The following is a 7,835-nucleotide window of genomic DNA, read 5'->3' on the forward strand; positions in this document are numbered from 1 at the left end:
GGGTCCTATGTAGTATCGCTATTCTACCACTAGATGCTCTGCGTACGCATACTCCGAGGTGTGCGTATATTTACACACATTTCTAAGTATAAGTGCAATTTGATAAATTCCACACTTTGCGTAAAACTGTTTCTACGCACACTTTACGCACACTTCTGTGCGTACGCACGCTTGATAAATGAGGCCCCTGGGGCCTCATTTATCAACATTGCGTAGAAAATGTTCTATATTTGTACCTACGAATGAAATTTAGAATGTGCCTAAGTACAAAAAAATCGGGATTTATCAAACGTGCGCACGTGGTTCGTACGCACATCAGTAAGTAATCCTTGATGATAAATCCCACTTGTTCTTAAGCACCATGCTCGTGCACGTTCATGTTCATTTGCATTTCGAAACGCCTCCAATGAACCATATATGGTGACAACACCTCCCGTTATAAGTCACGTGGTTGTGCTTTTTCCCTCGTCGCAATAATGGCAAAGAGAGCATAAAAGAGAAACTTACAGACGCAGAAATTGAGTTACTGGTGGATGAGGTTAAATCCTAATAACACATCCTGTTTGGTTCACTTAGTATGGGAGGAATGACTAACAAAAGAAAACAAATCTGCATGGGAACATGTTACCAGTGAGTTTAATTCCGTTGGGTATGAGAACACTTTTAGAAATAAAAAAGTCGTTTGACATTAAATTATCAGCAAAAAAAAAAAAAAAAAAACGCGTCACAGCACACCGACGTGAAACGAGTGCAACTGGAGGAGGACAGACAACTTTCCACCTTGGACAGCAGCATATATAACCAGCATCATTGGCGCGATCTTTGAAAACGCGCTACCGGCGGAATGGATTATTTGCCAAGTCTTCCAATAACGCAAGATAAGCCATTGCACTGTGTCAAGCATTTGACGGAGACTTCATTAATACAAATCACATGTGCTTTCACAGATACAGATACATATCACAAATAAATCATTAAACTTATTTGCTGTTACCATACTGACATTAATCATTTTTAACACCTGCTTGTGGATAATAAATAGACACTTCTTTACTCACTGGAACAGGGTGCTGTGTAGTATCGCTATTCTACCACTAGATGCTCTGCGTACGCATACTCCGAGGTGTGCGTATATTTACACACATTTCTAAGTATAAGTGCAATTTGATAAATTCCACACTTTGCGTAAAACTGTTTCTACGCACACTTTACGCACACTTCTGTGCGTACGCACGCTTGATAAATGAGGCCCCTGGTGTCTTAATGCCATTAGCTCGCAGATTCTACTGTTGATAGATTTTCTGACATCAGCTTCCTTGGCCTTATAGGAAACTGTTTTAAAACAGCATCTGTGGAGCAGAACAACAAGTTGTTCACAAAAATCTCTCAGAGATGCAATAAAAACTGAAAAGCACCAGCTCTGAAAACTATATACCTTTTAAAACTTGAAGTTTCCTTGGAGCCTGCTGACATCAGCCTTCTTCTTCTTCTTATTGAACTTTTAGTGGCATTACCGCCACCTACTGATCAGGAGTGTGTGTCAGGATCATAGGTCAGGACCTATCTATCAGCCTCCTTCTATATATAAAATATGGTGCCCTTTTTGTTCTTGATTGCAATATATTTTGTATCATATATAAATGTATGTTTCATGCATATATTACAATATATCAAAGCATATAAAGACAAACTATTACATGTAAAAAATACAGTGCCCTTTCTGTTCTTGATTGCAATATATTTTGTATCATATATACATGTATGTTTCATGCATATATTTCAATATATTGGAAAATATAAATATTAAATTCCATATATGGGAATATGTTGCCTAATATATTACATGATATTTTCCAATATACTGCAATATATTTTTGTTTCGTAAGGGGGCGTGTTTGTTTAGGTGATTTCAAATATCAACATTGGCTTTCAAACATTGTGCACTCCGCCTTTAATGCGTGTACGAAAATATGTGACCTATTGTCTATAAAAAACATTTTTTTGTGATTTACTGTTTTACATAAATCATCCTCCATAATGTAAAATATAACTTTGATATCTTTAATATTGACTGTGTAAGGTCATGAGAAAGATTGAAATTAAATTGAAATCAATGACTGAAATCAAATTTTGATGCTTCAAAATCTCGTAATTAGATTATGAGACTTTAGACAGGATTTTAAGTTAAAACAACTTAGTTTTGCAAGTCAATTCAACCTACTATTTTAAGTTTTTCCTTGTGATAAGATAACATAATTATAAGTTGAAATTGTTCAACTTAATTTCTAAAAAAAATTAAAGTTAAAGTAACATAAAAATATATGTTTCGATCAAACTAAAGTGAGAAATTTAAGCTGATACAAATTTAAATATTTTAAGTGTTACCAATTGAAGTAATTTTTAAGTAGTTCCAACTTTTACTTTTTAAAATAGAAAAAAAACAATGTGCAAAGCATGGTCATCACTAGAACACAGTGTAAATCTTCTGTGCCCCAGTATAAGTCTCAAGTTAAAATTTTAACAATTTACTATTATTGTCAGTGCATTCATGTTCATTGATAATCATGGCAACCCCCCAAAAAAAAAAAAAAAATCTGTACATTGCAAAGCAACACATAAACTGACACAGAAATTCATGTCCGCATGACTGTGTTGTCAATTAATCTTTTAGATATGAAATTAGTATTTAATTTACTACCTCTGTAAAAAGTAAGAGTTGGATTTTTCACTTTAAGTGAATTTAATTTATTTACTTTAAGTGAAAAAAATTAAATATTACTTCAAGTGAATTTACTTTAAGTGAACATTTTTAAATATTTAAAAGCAAATAGTGAAAAACGTAAATAAAAGTAATTTTTCACTTAAATTGGGAACATGTAAGTTTAAAACTTTTTTAAGTAAAACCAATTGAATTTTTTTTTTAAATAGAATAGCTTTCACTTTTTACAGTGTACATAAACTATATGGCTGAGAACCTCAGTATTTAAAATGCATACATGTTTACTTTTCCTAGTACTTGTTGCAGTGTAGAGATATTAGGTTAAGCAAATTTGTATAGTGCACTGGGTTGCACACTACTGCACGTAGCAGACTTTTATTAAAAAATTATAACAAAATGGTAATGGGGACCTTTGCCTCAGAACTGCCTTATGTCTACTGTAGCAACCCCCCTTGGTGCAAAGTACAGTAATGTTGAAAGAGGAAACACAAGTACATACAGTAAGAACTAAATGTTAGGTGTCAGTGCCGGTTCTGACAATGGGACTAATTTTGTCCTCTAAAACACTGCGCATATGCACTCCAAGTTACCGCAGCAATGAGCTCTGTAAATCTACAATTATTGTGTTTTTGTCATTTATTTTGAATATCAGTTATTCACTTACACACGTATGCATCATGAACAAATGTGAAAAATTTAAGACAGAGACCTTGATTTCAATCTCTGACATGGCCTTCTTCAGTCAATTTAAAGATATTTTCACCATATATTCTCTACATTGATGATTTTCAAATATTATGTTGGATGGTAAGGGTTTCAAATGTAATGGGATGTTTAGAAAATCAGTACTGGCTGGTAACCCTAAAAAGGAAGAAATGTACGGGTGGGTTAGCTTTGCAGATTTGCTAACAGCATTGTTTTATTCAATTCCAACAAAAATGTTTTAACCTTAATAGTGCATCACATTGACCTTGAGATCTCAATACACATTTCCCATAAACCTTTACATTTAGCATAAGGTTTTTAGTCAATGAACTTGTAATTGAATGGTCTTACATTTCTGTAAAACATGCATAGTGTTCCCTGAAAGGAAATAGGAATGTTAAAACCGTTGATACACCCTTCAAAGTTCAATTTAAAGATCATTGTCTTTATTGACTAAGAAATTGCAAAAACAAATAAGCTATAGTTACATATACAGCCCTGTTGATTCCAACCTTGGTTTATTCAGTCAGACATTTATAAAGGATCTCTTTGTTCACAGATGCAACAAAATAACACAGCAATTACAGATGCACCCAGTTAAATCCAATACTGAAGCTAATTTGTTTTTTATTCTATGTTTGTTTAAAGAACAACTAAAGACAGTTAAAAACTGCTAACAATAGACAACAGACCATGGCTTACTAATGATGTTAAATTAATAGGAAAATCTTTATACTTTACTTGTCAGTATTCACCTAATAAATGTCATATGATTAAACAAAAAATGATTAAATTTCTTATGCCTGTTTTATTAACTTTGAATGTAAGCCCCTCTGCTGTGCTCCGCTCATTTTAATGATCACCTCCAGCAATTATCTTAAAACTTGTGCCATCTCTACTAGTCAATTAGACTACTGCTAGAAAAACATCCATGCGCTTCCCTGAACTCAAATTATAAGTGGATATTTGTTATAGTCTTGAAGCAAATGTATGTTCAGTACAATTCCCTCCATGTTCGCACACTTCAAAATACATAATTGGCCCAGTGCGGCAGCTGGTGAAACCTTTTTTGGCTATATGATCTGCTAGAAAGTTGATCACCATCACTGAGAATAGCTGTGGCTTTTATTATAAAACTGTGACCCTGTCTGTGAAAACCCATGCAGCTAAAGTCATTTTTTTGTGATTTACTGTTTTTAACACAACATATAATGTAAAGAACATTCTGTAAAAAAGGATCTTGATATATTTCACATTTACTGAGTAAGGCCATATCAAGCTTTATTAGGAAAACATTCCAGGATTTTTCTCATTTTAATAGATTTTATTGGACCTTAACAATTTATATTTTCAATGCAGTTTAAAATTGCAGTTTCAATGCAGCTTCAAATGGCTCTAAACATTCCCAATCGAGGCATAAGCGTCTTTTCTAGCGAAACAATTGTCATTTTCGATTTTTAAGAAAAATTAAAAATATGCACTTTTAAACTACACTTTTTGTCTTGCACTAGCCATGTGAAGCGCCAGCGCAACCTAACGTATCGTGTAAGGACGTCGAAATGTCACAGATGACGTATGCAAAAATACCGCCCAAGTTTTTACAAGTGTGGAGAAATAGGACCGTTCCGACGTTGTTGTATGTGGAATGATACTAATTAATGCCTTTGTGTCAGTTTATTGTTTAAAATGGTCCGCAAATGTGCGCTTCACATATGTGACGTGTGACCTTTTAACGTGCAATTACATGAGGTCGCGCTGGCGCGTTGCACGGTTTAAAAGTGCTTATTTTGTATTTTTCTTGTCAAAAATGACAATCTTTCAGATAAGACCCTTTTGCCTCGTTTGGGATTGTTTAGAGTCCTTTGAAGATGCGTTGAAACTGCAGTTTTAAACTGCATTGAAACTGTAAACAAATTCCTGGAATGATTTCCACCAGGCATTCGTGATACTGCCCTGCAGTGGTTCAGATCATATCTATCTGACCGATTTTTTTCTGTAAAGCTTGGTGACTCTACATCATCTATCACCCCCCTTCTCTATGGAGTCCCCCAAGGCTCAGTTCCTTGTACCTTCTCCTGCTTGGTAATATTTTTTTAAAAACAGGGTTTCCTACAATTTTTATGCAGATGACTCACAAAGATAAACATATTACGTAAACATGAACATATCACTTTCATTTTGGCTTCACTTCACGGGCTTCCTGTTTATTTTAGAATACAATATAAGATTTTAATGTTTTTTTTTAAGTCATTGAATGGGTTGGCACCTCAGTATATTTCGGAGCTTCTGCATAGTTATACCCCGTCAAGATCACTGAGGTCTGGGGATCAGCTTCAGCTGATCGTGCCCAGGACTAGATTGAAGACCAGAGGCAATCGCTCTTTTACAGCAGTTGCTCCCAAATTGTGGAATGAGTTACCACCGCACATTAAAGCTGCCCCTACTCTCCACACTTTTAAATCTCGTTTAAAGGAATAGTCTACTAATTTTCAATATTAAAATATGTTATTACCTTAACTAAGAATTGTTGATACATCCCTCTATCATCTGTGTGCGTGCACATAAGCGCTGACTCGCCTGAAAAGTCCGCTCCCCTTCTCCCTCTCATAATGGGAGAGGGAGGGTGTTACTGCGCCGAGTCGAAGTACTCCCAAAAGTGCTATTACGCCATAAAATATAGTTCCTCTTTTAAATCCGCTTAGAAAAGCGCTACGTTTTATTTTGTACCACCAAACTTGCTCGTATAACTACTCGTCTTAAATAGGAAAAACGTTGATGTGTTTGGTCACTTCTAACTTTATCTCTAAATGGTACCATTGAATGAATGGGGCTAAGCTAAATGCTATCGAAGCGTCGCAGCGCGCTCCAGCGCTTACATGCACGCACACAGATGATAGAGGGATGTATCAACAATTCTTAGTTAAGGTAATAACATATTTTAATATTGAAAATGAGTAGACTATTCCTTTAAAAACATATCTCTATTCCCTTGCATTCCCTGCACTAGGAAAGCTATTGTGGTCTTCGTTGTCGTTGTCATTGTTAGTGTTATTTTATTTATTTGGTGTTCTGGTTTTTTATCATCATTTTACTTTTATTTGGTCTTCTTTTTATTTTAGCTTAATTTTATAATTGTAAAGCAATTTGGTAACCTTGAGGTTTGTTTAAACTGTGCTCTATAAATAAAGTTGGATTGGAAAAAAGTTTTTTCTCGACTAAACAAATAAAGAGATAAAAAACTTGGATGGTATGTATGGGGTGAGTAAATTATTGGGATTAAAAACCTTTAATCCGACCACACTCGTAAGTTTTGGTACAATTTGCTTTTACAATTTTGGGGTGGGGTTTCATTCGTTTTTTTTCTTTTTGTGAACAATAGTACATTTATGTATGATTCACTTCTTACGAATTCATTGAATTAGCCGACTTCCAAAATACGCACAAATTGCCATGAGATCAGGCTGCCAAATCCCAATTAAAATGTGACCCTTTAGCCAGGATTTCACTGACAGGGTCACAAATCTTATTAACTTTTTTATACCCAAAAATAACTGCACACTATTTCTAGTGTATTTAAGAAAAATTTTCAGTTCCTCATTACTTCTTGCTTTTCTATTTGATTTGTGTTTAAACAGTTGGTGCTCTTGTTAATCGTTCATGCATTTTTTAACAACTCTGCTGTATAAAGGAGCTGTTGGTCTCTTTTGACTGTACATTTATACATTTGGCTCACGCTTCTATGCATTTTTTATCAGTATGTGAACTTACTGAGATTAACCCACATGTCCCACATGTAGGCAAATCCCAACATGGAGGTGATCTTTACACCTGCACTCATCACTCAAGTTGGTCATCCTAATGGCACATTTTCATTTACATTTATGGTTTTGGCAGATGCGTCTATCCAAAGCGACTTACAGTGCATTCAAGCTATACATGTATTATCAGTATTTATTGTAGGCACTCTAAAATGCTTGATTCTGATTGGCCAGTTGTGGCATTCCAAGGTATGTCCCAAGATAGCAACCGCCTGAAACCAATAACACATGGTATAATCAGGATGCTTCAAATCATTTTACAGGTACAGTTTAATATTACACAAAAAATAATTACGTCAACATATATGTCCTTATATTTACAAATGATTAAAGGTGCAGTGTGTAAATTTTAGTAGCATCTAGTGGTGAGGTTGCGAATTGCAACAAACGTCTCAGTCCACTGCTCACCCCTCGCTTTTGAAACGCATAGAGAAGCTACGGTAGCCACCACCGGAATAACATGTTATCGTCGGAGACAACTTAGTAAAAAAAGTTTGTTCATTTAGGGCTTCTGTAGAAACATGGCGGAACAAAATGGCGACTTCCACATAAGGGGACCCTCTGTGTATGTAGATAAAAACGTATCATTCTAA

At 34.9% G+C, this 7,835-nt stretch overlaps 1 long non-coding RNA gene across 1 annotated transcript; it reads right to left on the reverse strand.

Annotated features, from left to right (window-relative positions):
- Positions 1-248: 248 nt before the first annotated feature.
- LOC141363403 (uncharacterized) lies at positions 249-1,495 on the reverse strand. Its single transcript, XR_012368911.1, has 2 exons — positions 1,436-1,495; positions 249-1,349 (listed from the first exon to the last, which is right to left on the reverse strand). It is a non-coding gene; the product is annotated as an uncharacterized lncRNA (long non-coding RNA).
- Between the last annotated feature and the right edge of the window lie 6,340 nt (positions 1,496-7,835).

This window comes from Misgurnus anguillicaudatus, unplaced genomic scaffold (assembly GCF_027580225.2).
Source record: "Misgurnus anguillicaudatus unplaced genomic scaffold, ASM2758022v2 HiC_scaffold_34, whole genome shotgun sequence".
Lineage (NCBI taxonomy): Eukaryota > Metazoa > Chordata > Actinopteri > Cypriniformes > Cobitidae > Misgurnus > Misgurnus anguillicaudatus.